This window comes from Cryptomeria japonica, chromosome 6, assembly GCF_030272615.1.
Source record: "Cryptomeria japonica chromosome 6, Sugi_1.0, whole genome shotgun sequence".
NCBI classification, from domain to species: Eukaryota; Viridiplantae; Streptophyta; class Pinopsida; order Cupressales; family Cupressaceae; genus Cryptomeria; species Cryptomeria japonica.
The window spans coordinates 43,166,612-43,183,428 of record NC_081410.1 but is presented as its reverse complement, the minus strand read 5'-3'; positions in this window follow the sequence as shown (position 1 = coordinate 43,183,428).

Below are 16,817 nucleotides of genomic sequence, written 5' to 3'. Positions count from 1 at the left end.
TAAGATAAAATCCTAAAAAAATTATTAAAATTAGTAATGTCTTGAAAAAATCCTAAAAAGCAAAAAAATTCCTAAAAGAAAAACAAAGAAAAAACAAAAAGCAGAAAATATAAAAAACATTCAAAAACAGTCCTGAAGAAATCAACCAAAAATATTAAAAAAACCAGAAAATATCAAAAACATTCAAATACGATCCTGAAAAAACCCAAAACATTGAAACAATTCGAAAAAACAAGCAAAAATTAAAAAAACATCGAAAAATTGCAATAAAATGTCTCGCAAGAATCAAACACCTTAGTAGATATCTAGAAAACACTTCGCACAAAGTTCACAAAGGATAAAACTATCTTGTCAAATCTGCAACCAAACTGATCAAACTATCTTATCAATCATATCAATATCCATATCAAGTGATCATTATCTTGTCTTAAACAGAGATGGATACACTTGAAACCAGACAGGTCAGCCTTAAATAGGGTTCACATTTTCTGAGATCAGACATTATCCACCATCACATCAAACAATCAAAGCAAAGGCACAATTAGTATAGCTGCTGAGTTTGTCTAATTTCATTTTTATCTTTTATCAATTGGCAAATATCATGTTTCTATGCTACTCAAGGATGTCCAAAAGAGAATAGAGGAGCTATGATGGGCATGATCCTTTTCTTTGTTTGTTGTTTGTGGTGTGAACCAATGAAGTTTTGGAGAAATAGTGTTATGGGTGTCTATGATAAGTGCATTCAATGTCTGAATACCGCACATACCTCGACTCCTAGCATCATTCCCATAATAGAGGGTTCACTCCTTGTTTACTATGTGTTTTTTTTCTGCATTGAGAGCTCTTTACATCTTGGTTCCTTATACCTTGATGTACACAACTTCATTGTTACATAATAAGGCTCGGTGATGAATATATATTGCACTATGAATAAAGGCACAAAAGTTCATGAAAACCATCATCTTCATTTTCAATCTATTATCTCATATCAATCATCTTCAATCGTTCCTTCTAATTTTCATCTTTATCATCTATAATTACATCTCAAATCACTTCCTCACGTCAACTATTCTATCAATCAATCAATTCTAATTCATAACATTCTTCACTTTCATAATTTCTTCATCATTCATCCAACTTTCATCATATTTCCTCTATCATTTGTCTTATACATGATATGTCCTTCCTGAAACCAGACACAATCATTTATCTTCATCTTATACACGATGTATCCTTCCTAAAATCAAACATTTTGATCATCTTTGTCTTATACAGGATGTTTCCTTCCTGAAACCATACTTGATCTTTATCTTATAAATCCAATCAAACCTATCAATCCCATCGATTAATCTACAAATTATTCCCACCATTTCTTTTCTCTAATCAAACCCATTCATGTCATCAAACTAAGCATTCTTCCATTTCTCATATAACATTCTTCTTATTTAGAGAGATCATTCACGTCTTTAATACACAAACAATCTCTCGAGGGGGCATCCTACCTCCATTGTCAAGGCATATTGGGGCACAACTTTTTCATTTTCTTTGAAACAACTTCGTTCCAACATTGTCTCAAAGAGGGGCAAATGTAGACACCTAAAAATGTCTCACCTATCATGTACTAATTATTCGTCCTATTAGTTAAATAATTATTTAATTATTTAATTAATCTAATTAATCTTATTTCTTCTAAATTAACTCCAATCATCACCAAGTTCACGTTACTAATTATTCAATTTTCAATTTCTATCCTTTAATCAATTCATCATTTAACCCCTTTCTCAAATATTTAAATATTAATTATTTAATTAATCATGATTTAATTCTTTAATTAAATAATCTTAATTATTTAATTAATTCCATTTCTAATGATTAAATAATTTCATTTAAATTATTTAATTAATTAATTAATTCTTCCAGTTCACCCAAATTTGAATTTCACTAAAATTCTAATTTGGACTAAATTCATTTCTCTCAAGTTCACAATTCACCCAAATTCGAATTTCACTAAAAATTTAATTTGGACTAATTTCATTTCTCCCAAATTCACATTTGACCAAATTCTAATTTTATCAAATTTCAAATAACTATGCATTTCAATTTCATCATTTGAAAATCAGTATTCAAATCCAAATAAACATGAAATTGAATTTCAATTAAAAACTCCTACATCACATGACTGGTCAATCAAATTAGTTAACTCAGTTAACTCTTCAATCTCTTCTTTTCACTCCCAGTCACCTTTTCTGACTAACTCATCAATTCAATTTTCTTCTCAAGCAATTCAATCAACTATTTAATCAATTGAGTTAACAGATCAATCTATCATGTTAACAAATCAATCAAGAGAGTTAACTAATCGATCAAAATCAATTAAGTATCAATCAACACTTCGGTTCTATTTCTCACCCCATGTCACCCAAAAATATATTAAAGCAGAGATCATTTCCTCTTTTTCAAAAATCACGAACTTAAAAATCTTTGTGCCACTTGCAGGATATCTGAGAGCCATCATACCACAGATATGAGAAGAAGAATGGAAGCCACAATGCAATTGAGGGGTTTTTTCAATTATTTAATTGTTTAATTCTTTCAAATTTACATTTATTCTATTGATTTATGTTTAGGAGTGCTTTAATAGTTAAGGATTTTGTGATTGTCCTTATTTCCTATTTAGCATGAAATAGTTACGATTGGTGGAGTGGAGTTCATAACAGAAGATGGGTTTTCTATAATTGACACATTGGGTAAGGTCCCCATATTTGACATGAACTTATCAAAATTCTCAAATATGGTTGTGGATACTTTAGATAAATTTGGAAAAGTGGAGAACACATTCTCAATGTTATCTCGAGGGGTACCTAAGACAACTTCATTTGTAGCAAAAGAAGAAACAATAGAAACGATCAAACTAGGAGAATCTATCACATGAAATAGTGGACCCAAATGGTACTAACTATGAAACATGAAACTATTAAGCTATTGCAATTAAGACAAGACTTGATGCCTGGAAAATGTGTCCCTTTGTGTCCATAGGTTCTCCTGGGGATTTATAGTAGACCCTCTTCATCAAATTCTTCTTCTTCTTTCTCTTCATGATGTTGTTGTTCTTCTTCTAGTTGATCCACATCAATAGGCTCATCCTCACACTCCCCTTCTTTCGATTCTTGTTCTTTCTCTTGCTGAGCACCTAAAGTAGAATATTTTTCTTGTTCCTTCCCTTTACTCATTCCTACTGTGAGCTTGTAATTGGGAGCTTTGGGTAAAGCAACAAGATCTTGCCTATTCTTTGTCCAATAGTATCATCCTCTAATCCAGTGGTAAATGGCTTCAATTGGATTCCTTTCCGTGCTAGCCAAACATTTTTATTTTCAAGAATCTTTTGAAATCTAGCTCTTATGGAAACCATTTCCTTATGAGACCATCAGATGAAAGGGAGAGGAGTATTAGCAATATTCCTGCTTTCATAAATAGGATCTAGGATATTATCGTCATCAACAAAGTCATCAGGAACATCTGCCAGGTTGAGATTGACTATTTGTCTTTGGTGAGGGGACAAAAATCAAATCTCCTGATATCTTCCCTAGTTCTACAATCTGCCAAGAAATCCTCGATTTTGTGAACATGTGTATAAGTCTTTTTCAACTTGTTTTTCATAAATTTTTAGTCAAAATCACTCCTAGACTTGAATTGTTTCATTGCCACTCTTCTCATTTCATCTTCCATAGCTCCTTCTTTGAAAACTGAATTGATAGAGTACAGTCCAATAGATAATGAAAATTTGAAACCTATTTTATGAGAACCTGAGTGTTTCTCATGTACCACTACCATTTGCCTTTCCAACTCCATTAGAACAATCTTGTCAGATGGATACCTTGGGAGCATGAAAGGTTGCTCATCATAACATCCTATCCTTAGATAGGTTTGTAGTCACATAAATCTGTCCACTTAATTAAATGAATACTTAGTATTTATTTGATTATTTAACCATCAATTAATAATTAATTAAATTAATATTTAATTAATTCATCTTAACCCTCTTCTCCTATTAATTAAATAAATTATTCAATTTATTTGATTTAATTCACTTAACCAAATTCAGACCATTAATTAAATAAATAAATCATATTTATTTAATTAAATCTTCTCTCACATTTAAATAAATTAATATTTATTTAAAACCCCCAAAATCCCACCTCTCACATTTAAATAAATAAATCATTTATTTAAATCACCTTTATCCTCCACCCACTTGTATTTTCCTACAAAAGCAAGTTGCACAATTATTTTAAATAAATAATTTATTTAAATCACATTTATCCTCCACCCACTTGTATTTTCCTACAAAAGCAAGTTGCACAACTATTTTAAATAAATTATTTATTTAAAATCCTATTTATCCTCACCCACTTGAAACCTTTAATGGTTTCCCTTAAAGTATTCAAACTTGATGGCTTTAAAGTCTTCAAACTTGATGGCTTCCTTCTATAGTCTTCTTAAAGACTTTAATGGTTTTCCTTAAAGTCTTCAAGCCTTTAATGGTTTCCCTCAAAGTCTTCAAGCATTTTAAATGCTTTATCTTCTTTTTCTCATTTAAATAAATTAATATTTATTTAAATATTTATCCAAATTCAACTTACACCATTTAATTGAAATAAATGATTTTATTTTAATTGAAAATACCAAAATTTCTCCCACTTGCATTTTCCTACAAAATCCACTTGTATGCCTAAACCCCTTCTAGATTCTTCTAAACCCTTCCTAATTAGCCTAAATTCATCCCCTAAATATTGTCACATTCCTAAGCAAATTGGAGTCACTTCTCAAAGACTCCAAAGTCTTTGAAAAGCAATTAATGCTTTGTGTGTTCAACAAATTAACCCTCAAAGTCTTGGATAACCTTTGAAAGCTTCCAACCTTCAACCACTTAATCCCCAAAGTCTCCAATAACCATTAATGGTTAATTCAACCCTCCCACATGGTTAAAACATTTGTTTTGACTCAACCTCTACCCAACCCAAAGGTCTCATCAGGCCATTAATGCTTTGACCATGATTATCTCTTAAACATTTGCACAAAGGTTTATCCTTGGATTAACTCTTAATCCAGTGGGTAATCTTAATTTAGACTTGACCCTTACCTTCTAGATAACCATGAGGTCTTCTCAGGCCTTTAATGCCTCCAACCTCTTCTCTCAACCCAATCCTATGTTGACACTTGTCACCATTTTATTGGTGCCAATTGTGCACATGGATCCCCAACTTTCAAACTTGGCCCTTGATTAAACCATTCAATCTTAACCCTTCATTTCCCCATTTCTTCTATAAATAGAACCCTTCTCCTCAAGCAAAAGAAGAAGCATTTTAGAGTATTGTTGTTATACTGGCATTAGCATAGAGCTTTTTCATAGCATCACTATCTACTCTTGCATAGTATTTGCTTATCATATTCAACCATCTTGAATCTCCATATGGCATCCATGGCTAGTGCTAAAAGCTGAGAGCTACACTCATTTGGGACTTGGAGAGGAGAGGAACAAGGGAGGAGCAACTATGAGCATCTTGATTAGCTATTTCATTTTATGTTTATATGCTTTCTATTTCATGCTTAATATCTCTCTTGATATGCCTGTTTAGGATAATCTTTTGTTGCTAACACTAACGTTTGTTTCTTGTGCTCTTGTGTGTGTTGCCATCAAACAGGTTTTCTAATCCTTTTTGCAGAGCATCAAGGTTAATGTAGGAAATTGCAATAACACACATCCATATTGATTGACGACCTCCCAGGCTTCATCAGAAACTCTATTCTTCTCAAGACCCTTATCAAACATTCACATATAATAACCAAAGAAGGCATCATTAACTCTTCTAAAATGATGTAAACTTTCTTTAAGAGTTAATTGGTAATAGTGTTTCCAAACTGGGACTTTTCTTCTGTCTCCTTCTAAAGATAAACCTACAAAATTCTTCATAGTGACAACAACATACACCAAGTAGGAAGTAATTTAGAACTTCAAAGTGGTAGGTACCTTAAAGTGAGGTGCTCGCACAGGGCATCACTAATCTTCTTACCCTAAAATATCTTGTTTTTGTTCTATCTGATGATATGAATGTACCAATGCATCTATTCATAATAAGTATTGGAAGTAGGAAGCCCTTTTACTTTGCTGACAAGACTAATCAAGTCATTCACTTCCTCCTTGAAGTCACTTCAAGGGAAGGTCTTTGGCCATCTAGCAATTGTAGGCCTGGTAGTCTTTAACGAATTATCATTAATGTTCCTTCTATTGAATGTTTCTCATAATAGGCCTCAACAAACTTTATATCTATATCTGCATACCACCCTATACATGGAAATTTGAACAAAGAATTAAAGAAATCCTCATTCAACATGATCACCTTCTTGCCATCTATATGTTTCACACTTTGACTTACAGTATCAAAATGATTAGCCACTGCAAGCATGGACTTTGGATTCTGAGTTAATATAGGAAAAGATGCAACCATATGAATACTAATATTAATAGTGGGTTCTATTAGATAGTAGCGTGGATAAATCTCAACTCACCTCAGAAACTCATGAATGTCCACATGACTTATTTTAGTGTCCCTGATGTTTGTGATGTTTGATGGTACTGCAGATGGTGGAAAGACAGGATAGGGGTCTTGCTTCTTGAACTTCATTGTCTTCTTTCTTGGAGATAGCTCTGACATTTGTAAATAACTTAAACTACATCAGAGTTCAAAAAGCTCCTCCAAAATTAGATTAAAACAGCATCATGGAAAAACACCTTCAAAAGTGATAGATCGAGACTATAGACCCGACTTGCATTTTTGCAAAGAAGGTGTAAACCATGGTTCATGTGGTTCAGGTCCATAGCCCCAAACTACACATGAAAAGAGGTGATTGGGATTTAGTTTGGGTCTATAGACTCAAACCACGCTATACTTTGTGTAATTCAAACTTAACGAAAAAATTACATATTATGTAGTTTGGGTCAATAGGCATGAACTACACCATTGAACACTTACTATGGTGTCATTTGGATTTATGGATCCAAACTACACCATGCAACAATGGTGTATCGTCTATTTCAATTCAAGTCAACAAACCCGGATTACACCTGTGAATGTGTAGTTCAGGTCCATTGGCCCCAATGACACCATAACAAAATGCAGTGAAAAAAATAGTGTGGATAGGTCCGATAAACCCTATCTATGAAAAGGATAATAGAACAACAATGGTTAGGGTTCATGGACTCGATCCACACCATAATTATTTTGTGTGATTTGAGGCCATGAACCATAACAAAAATGATTTGCAGGGCGCAAAGAAGGCAAGGAAAGTTCGTGGCCATGGGCTTGAACTTAGGGAAAAAAACCCTAAACTTAAACTGAAACAAAGCAGAAATCAAAAAGGAAGGAAAGAAAACATACCTACATGAAGAAAACAATTTGAGGACAAATGTGAATGAACAAAATCAATGAGCTTATATTTCAATTCAAATGAATATGGTAGAAAATAAAACAAAAAGCTTAAAACATGGATTAAAAAGGGGAAAAAGAAGCCTAATAGAACTTGAACTTGGAAACATAAATGCTTCAATTCATGGGTAATAAATGAGGTGCAAATATGGTTCATGGACCTGATGTGCACTCAAATGTAAAATTCAAGTTCATGAACCAATTTGCACTCAAATGACAAACTAAGTGTAGAGTCGGGTTTGAAATCTGACAATACACCTAAATGACCAAAAAAAAACTAACTTAAAATTTGATACCAGAGATGAATTAATCGCTTTGAATCAAAAAGATCTTAGAGTTTATGAGCCATGACTTGGACAAAAATCGTGGGGGTTATCCCAATATTTTTCTTAGCTAAAATTGAAATTGGGATCACACTAAACTCATCAAAAGTGTTGGGTATGATCCTAACTCTATCACCTCTATGCTCAAAACAATAGCTAACAACACCAACTTAGTATTTTTTTGCAAACACACCAATTGACAATAATTAGGTAACAAAAGAGGAAAGATCTAGAAAAATATTAAGTGAATGGGATGCGTGTCATGGTAATAAGCATTATTATTGGTCTTTATCTCCATAGATTTAGAAACATTCCACACAATACCAGAGGTACAAAAATAAGGTGAGGTAAGGTTAATTGTGCATTATCAATCACCATCACATGATTGGAAATTGAGGTAGCCTTGCAAATGTGACGATAATAAAAGTTTTGAATCTTATCAAAGATATAGAGAGCACAAAAACAATTATTGTAGAGAGGGGCAACCCAAATAATGTGACACCAAATGAGTACCACACTAGTAAGCCAACAAGGAGGGCACCAAGTCAATAAGAGGGTCGACTAAGCATCCTAACTTAGGCAAGGACACAACCGTTGAGTCAAAGCTATCACACAATCAGTCCAACAAGAAAGCTACATCCTTAGCATGACCACCAAGCAATACAAATATGTTGATGATGTAACCGCATTTAATCCTGGTCATTATAAATATCCAATTCAAAAAATCCCACCAGTAGTAAACAAACAATTAATTACAAACCACAATGACCCACCCTAATCTATACACATTCCTTAGTAGAGAAGGGACTCAAGCATACAAAGCATCGGTCTTAAAAACCATCATGATTAGGATTGATGTTTTACTCCTCAAAAAGGAGTCTTCTTACATTTTTTGGTAAGAACCTAAGACTCTGCCAACATCTTGAGGACACAGTAGTCATACTTAGACTTTTCATGGTGTCATCAACCTTGTTAGCTTCTCTATAGGTGTGTTTTATCTTTGAAAAATCAAGACCAAGAGAAGCTTGTGAGTGTCAATAATAATATCTTCCAGGATCCAGCCCAAAATGTTAGATACTCTAACAACATCAATAACCAGTTTGGAATCCCCTTTAATGAGGAGGTATCTAATACCAATAGAAAGGGCTGATCCCCCCAAAGAAAAGTCATACCCTTCACTAAATTGTTAGTGCTAAGACCAAGGCCTCTCACATAAGCAACCACCATCATCCATGTAGGAGAACTTATTATACCCCCTACTAGCAAGGTCTAGGTTATCCCAGCCTACCCCATCAAAATTAAGTTTTCACTTCCAACATAGGGTGTAATGATTTAGTAAAATTCAATAAATCTTCTTAGAATTGTCTTACTAGGAATTTGGAAGACCCCAATTGGTCACTAAGATAGCTTCAAGGGGAGTGGGGGGGTAAGTCAGGAAAGACTAGTGAGTTGCAAAGATTTTGACCTATAGGAGCTTAAATAAATCCAAAAAAACCTCCTCTGGGCTCTTCTCCTCCTCCTTGAAGATTTGATTATTCATTTCTTTTCAAAGGCTTCAAAATAGGTGAGGAAGTATTTGCTTCCATATTTATCTAATTAGGGGGTGATGAAAGGGTCCAACCCAATCATTGATAAGGGGAGGCAACACTTTGTTTATATTCCAATTGATTTGGACCTTTTGGAACACATTCCCTTGCACCTTGTGGGAAAACGTACAATGCAAAAGGATATGTGGGACTGTTTCTTCCTGCTTACAAAGAACACATATGTTTGGAAGTTGCAAACCACATTTGATTAGATTACCTTGAGTTAGGATTTTGTTGTGCATCACTATCCACTTGAAGATATTAATCTTGGGAAGGAATTGAAATCTATAGACTTTCCTCCATAAACCACCAATGTTGTACTTTATCAGTAGATTGTACGCTGATTTCACTAAAAAAATTACTTTGGGGCACTTGGTCCAAACAAATTTATCCTCTATAAGGAAGAGGACAAGCCTAATCCTTTGGAGATATTGTTGCACCAGAGATGCTTTTTGTAGCAAGTGATCCTAATTAAGAGAACACATTCTTAGGTCCTTCCAAGAATTATCATATAAAAGAGAGTTTGAAACAAAGGAACCAAAAAATTCCTCTACCTAGCCCTAGAGATCTTTGTAGATGGGGTGGGTTGCAAGGGGTTATTCAATCATCCATATGTCATCCCAGAAGTGAATAAGATGACCATTCCTCACTTGTCATTTAAGGCCTAAAGGTATTAATCTACAATTTAAAAAAAAAAAAATCATATCCGAGAGCCAGTCGAGAAGCTAGATTAAAAAAGAACCCTGCAAAACTTATCATAATTAACATATTTGGCACCCATAATTGCACATCAATCTTTATTATTTAGTGTAAGATTCCAACTAATCTTAGCCATCAAAGTTTTGTTTAAAAATTTCTTTGGGATGCAAACTTTATCCCAATTGAGTAGAGCTAGTCTTTTCTTGTCCTTCATCTTAGAACATAGATAGTTTGTCAAAATTTTGTCAAATTTTTCAGCCATGTTCAAAGCAATTTTTAACAAGGAGGTGAAATAAATAAGTATATCTTACAAAGGTATGGCAAGAAGTTGTAACTTACCAACATTACTAATAAGTTCTCTTCAAACCTACTAGTTTCTTTTATAAATTATCAAGGATAGAATTCCAAAAAGTAGGGGTGACTTCCTTCACATTACCGAGGAGCGCTAAATACACACCAAGGAGGACAACACATTGACAACCAAGAATGTTTTGAATCTTTATTTATAACCAATCTATAGCATTGAAGTAAATATTACTTTTTTCATAATTAATGTAGTCTTCGAAGACCTTGACATAGTTGTTTAAGCGTTTCTTCCATCTCCTAGCCTCCACCACTAAAGATGCACCAAACAAGATAGTATCATCCATGAATTGTTGTAGAGTGGAAGGAGAAATAGTGGACACAAATTTGACATGTTTAAGACTACCATCAACAACAAGATTCTAGTAGTTTTTGCCCATTACCCTGGCCAACAAGATAAAAAGGTAAAGGGAGAGGGGGTCCCCTTGCCCGATTCTCCTTTCAACCCTAAAGAAGCCCCTATGGACTGCATTCACACGGATGAAATACTTAACCATGGCAACGCATTCTCTTATTAAACTGAAAAAGTGTTCTTCAAAACCCATTTTCTTTAGGACTTTAAAATAAAGTCTCATTTGACCCTATCATATGCCTTAGAAATATCAATTTTGAGAGTCATACCTAGGAGGAGGCTCTATTCCATTAAGTGCATAATTTCATGTATCGAGGTACCTACATGTAGAATTTGGTGACTAGGAACAAAACCTTTTTGGTTCACATTGATCAGAGTCCAAGCATGGGTTTAATTCTATTCACATGGGCTTTAAAGAAGATCTTATTGATCATAATACATAAGCTAATAGGCCTGAAAGCAGACAAGCTCGTAGGATAAGGAATCTTAGGAACCAAAGAAATATAAGATTGCTGATTTTATTTAGGATTTTACTAGTTTGTAAGAAATTTTTTGTTGCCAATGTAATGTCATAACCTACAATATCCCAAAATTCTTGAAAAAAGTTTGAGGGAAAGCCATCCGACCTTGAGGCCTTATAGGCTCCCGTAGAAAAGGTGGAAAGTATAACTTCTTGAATAGTAATTGGGACAAGGAGTTGGGTGTTATCCTATAGAGAAAGAGTTGTAGGTAAGTAGCTTAACATCTATTCTTCCATACCAGGGCCATAGGTTGTGGCATTCTCCAAATAGGCCTAATAAATGTAGTTAGAAGCCATAGTATCTATCTAGGTGTCATTCATAATTTTTTTTCTATATTCATCGATAATGGACAAGATAGTTTTCTCTTAATATTTTGGAGATTGGATCTATGGAAGAAGGCAAAATTCCTATCTCCCTCCTTCAACCACTGAACCTTATATTTTTGCTTCCAAAATATCTTTTCCTTCTCTAGAATCCCTATCTAGTTCCTCTTAAAGGCTTCCTCCATAATGTAGGTGACATATTAAAGGTCTCCATTCTCAATTTGTAGTCGAATGTTGGTGAGATTATTATTCAAATCCTTCATCTTAAGTAGAATATCACCAAAAGTAAATCTGTTCCACCTCTTCACTTTGGCTTTTATGACATTTAGTTTCTTAGACACCTTGTAAATAGTTGTTCCCTGTATAGTGATGTTCCACATTTTAGAAATACAATTCTTTTTTTCAATGTGGCTGGTCTTCATAATTTCATAATTAAAAGGAAAAGGCCCCCTCCTAGGCCTATTAACCCAATTATACATCAGGGGATTGTGGTTTGGGATAGTCCTCGGTGGAGCAAGTAGAGTGGAGTTGCAACCAATGTCCCAGTTGGAGGAGACCATAAATGGTCAAATTTGACCTGGATAAGGTTAGGACCTTTTATGTGGTTAGACTATGTAAAAGGCTATGCAAGAAGATCAATATCCATTGGGTTCATCATGTTGATGAATCCTACTAGGTTAGCCATGTTGTTAATGTAATCAAGAAAACCTCCCAATTTTAGTGAGGGAAAAAGAGGGGTATTGAAATCACCAACAATAATTTAGTAGGAATACTTGTCAGCCAACAATTATAGTAAAATTTCCTCCCAAATGGATTTGTGAGCATTGCCAAAATTAGGAGCATATAGGTTAACCAAGATCCAAGAGCATTGCAGGTTGGAGAACTTAATAACCAAACTTCTAGTAGAGAGTGAAATGAGAGCCCCCAAAATTTGCCTAGGGCCCTACGTAGTAACAATGCCCCCAAAGGTACCATTAACATCACTAATGAGAAAACTAGAATTTGGCCATAAGTAGCTAGCCACCCACTGGAAGGTATCTTTTTCACTTTGACTTCTTGGATTAGGAGTATATCAATCTTCTTCTCAAGGTGACAATTTTTTGAGAGCATGTTGTTTTTAATGGTTATTGGAGCTTCTCATATTCTTGGAGAAGAACTTCACTTATGAATATTTAAGGAGGAATCCAAGGTTTTTTCCCTTCCATTCATAATCTCTCTTGTGACTTCCTTATGTCTTGTAAGGCACTGGGAGGGACAACCAAATTTTGCATCAACCCCACATTATTTTTCTTATTCTTGGTCTTGTTTTTCTATTTTGTCCATGCTTCCCCATCTCAGGGAACACTCAAACTAGCTCCATGAGATATTACAAAACCCAAATGGGACTTAACAACTCAAGATGAAGAGCGAATGTTCAAAAGTGAGGATCCAACAAGAGGTGCCTTAGGGGAAAACACTTCATCCATCAGGATACACTTGTATCCAGGGATTGAGACTAGAGTAGTAAGTAAAGAGATATCACCCTCCTCAAGGGGACATAGTGGGTATGTATGTTAAACATTAGTAGTAAGGGAGATATGTTGCAGAATTTCAAGGGTGGCTCCTCTGGGGGATTTACTACAACCTATTTAGGTAGGGCTTCCATTATTTGAAGGACCTCATCAGGAAAGGGGTAGTCAACCCTTACATATGTTTGTGGATAAAATAGGTCTTTCAACTTTGGAGGCTATTTTTTAGAGGATTTTTATTCAAAAATAAGATGGCTAGGTTTGTAGTAGTTTTGGCAAAAAATAGTAGCATTTTCATACTGAATGGGTTGAATTCACTTTCCTAATTTGAAATGGAGAGAGATAAATTAGAAATAATTTTATTAATATCAACATTCACATAGAATCAAGCAAACACTAACCTAGATTTAACTTTAGTAACCCCATCAATAGAGACATAACATCCAAATGAGTTACCAATCTATTTTAAAATTCATTTGTCCCAAAACTTTAGCAAGAGAGTAGGTAATTAGATCCAGATAGGAGCTATCTTGTTTAGGTCTGTAATTGGGTTGAACCCTGGTTTCTAATGGTAAAGGGATAAGTGACACTTACCATAAGACTTCAAGGTAAGGACATCAATGAGATCTTCTTCAACAATAAACTTATAAAAAAAAAAGAGACCACTCAACGTGATGCTTCCTTTAAATTTCCACTTTGTAGTAGTTCATTGACAAATCATATCAATAGTCGGATGGGAGGAAAAAAAATTCCATCCAAAAAATTGTTCATGGACAAGAGAATTATATCAACCACCGAGTCAGACGACTTAATGGAAGTTCCCTCCTCACTATCAATATATATAGGGGCAACCTCAGGGAGAATAGGACCTTACTCCCCACCAAGAAGAACATTCTTCTAGACCTTGATATTTAAGCTATATAAAATACCACCAAGAGGCACAATATTCAAGCCACCATCCATAGTAGAGGACCCAACCTTATCCACTATAATAAGCCCTTCCACCAAAGGGTTGTTGACAACACAACTCAAAACCTCCAAATTAGGAATCTTGCAAACTGCCAAAGAAGGGTTGACAAGGCGACCAAAGGGTATCACGTTTTACTCAAGAGTATGTCCCTAACATGAAGAAGAATCCAAGTGAGGCTCAATAGGAGTCTTAGAGGGTGCATAGGATGGGGGGACATGGATCCACCCATAATAAACACCATGCAAAAAATGAATTCAAACACAAAGGAGCAAGAAAGTTGCAATTCTTTGAATGTTGGACTTAGATTTTTGGATTAATACAGATATTATATCTCTAATGAGTTAAAAAATGATTATGATGGAACTTGTTGTCATAACGAACCATGTCACCAAAATTATGTTTTAATCAACCCTTCTTGTATAGTAATAATTTAGTTCCATACTAAATGTGTCATCTAAAATGCCTTTAATATACCATTCTATCACTAAAATTAGTGCACCACGCCAGATGTATCATCCATCGTGAATTAGCATTAGCAAGTCCCTAACACATAGTGTGCCTACAAGAAATAAGATATTTATGTGATTAGCATTCAAGACATATTTATATTTATCACACTTTTATAATGATATCTTTTAATACTTCAAAATAAATTGACATTTTAAGGAACATGCATTGTGAGGTTTTAATTCAATCATTGTCATTAGTTGAGGTTTGCATTCGCCATTCAACTAGTATTGTTGAAGTTTATATTCATCATTTACCTTTTCTTTTTCCATCATGGATTTTTATTTTTGTTTTTGCCGTTTAAGCCTTTTTTTGTTTTTTTCTAGTCAAAACAGGCATACAAGTGACTAAGGTTTTTGAGCTTTGATCTTTGTTTCAAGTGCAAGTTTGGTGTATGTTAACCAAGTCAAATAGGAAAGATCCTATTGATGAGACTAATTTGATCTGATTTAAAGCCCCTGTTTCGTGATTAAGGATGATAGATCTTGATAATGAAATTGTGCTGAAAAATCAAAGATCAGAAATGATAACTATGCAGTTAAAATGTTTTGATCTAAGCTATGTTGAAAAAGGTTTCACTTGCAAAACCAAATTTTCCTAATTTTGAAACTGATTTGGTGATGATGAAAATGACCTCAATTCTGAAAAGGGTATTCAAATCTGCCTTTTATTTTTTGTCAGCTATTGGATTTTGCTCTCTATCTAATATATGAATAGGTTTATGTGCTAATTCAGCCTATGTATGCGCTAAACTATTTTATCTATGTGCTACTATGTGCTCTGTATGTGTTAATTTGTGTAGTCTATGCATTACTCTATGTTTCCAATGTGCTACTCTATTTAGTCTATGCACTGTTTTGTGACCTTGATGCACTAATTTGTTTGGTTTATGCGCTATTCTGTTTGATCTGTGCGCTAATATGCCCTAATCTTCAGTGTTTTTGATAGTTTGATCTTGTTTCAAATTGAAAATTCAACATGTTTCAATGGATGATTTTCTAAATAAGGATTGCAAACATAGAAGCAAGTAGTCAAATAGTTGCTTTACCCTATGGTCTAAACATTGAGTGTATGTTTAGGGCTCAAAGAAAGCTTAAATTTCCTTGGGTATAACACATAGAAGACAATTCAAATAGTTGTATCCTAAAGGATTGGACGCAATGCAATAACTCAACCCACAACTTGGAATCTCTATGACACAAGTGTAAGCATCCTAAGAGGGGATACCCACTATTGTCATTGTCAAGAGGCAACAGGTAGGGACCTCCAGGATTGGAAGGATGACCCAATCACCCTCTCTCCGGAAGGCTACAAGTAGCCTATGCAAAGCCAAGGATTTATGCCTTTCCTCCAAGGAGCCTGATGGTTTGTATCTTTGGGGGAAAAGCTTCTATCCCCTTGCATTGATAATTATCGCACCAAGGCTTAAAAGGGTGGCTTCTATTGTAACAGATTTAGGACGGGCATCCATTCAGAGTGTCAAGATATAAACTTTGTTAAGAGGTCTCCCAGCCTTGAGAACCAAGGTTTTATATGCCCAAAGGTACAAAGGAGAGATATTCCTGAGCACTTCTGTTGATCTCGATTTTCATCGAAACCACATTTATTTTATAGTGGGTTGGAAGAACTTGGCTTTAGTCATTCCCACTTAGGTTGTTTCCCTCTCACTTGGCCTCATGGGATTCTCGGGAGGGCAGACCTTCTAAAGGGATGTTGCATTACTAGAAATAAAAAGGTGACGAGTCTAGTTTTTTGATCACCCAATGAAGGGGAGAGCATACTCACCTATCATCTCAAGCACAAAATACATGGTGTTCTTTAAATTTCTAATTAAGCTAGGTGTTTAATTTAACAAAATGAAATAGCTCTAGCCCTTGTAGACACTGCTAGTAGTTTCAGATTTTGGTCTTTGATAGTGTAAAGTGTGCCTGTAAAATAGAAAGATACATATCAGTCTCATAATTTTAAAATTATGCAAACAAAAGTAGACACGCTAAAACAAAGACTATATGCGCTAAAACTTTCATTATATGTACTACTTAAACCAATCTATGTGCTAAAATAAATCTCCTATGCGCTACTCTATCAATCAAATGCACTAAAATCTGAGAAACAAAAAATGCAATCAGATCCTGTGGATATGTAGAAACATTAGGTGGATGCACTGATCTAGATAGTGAA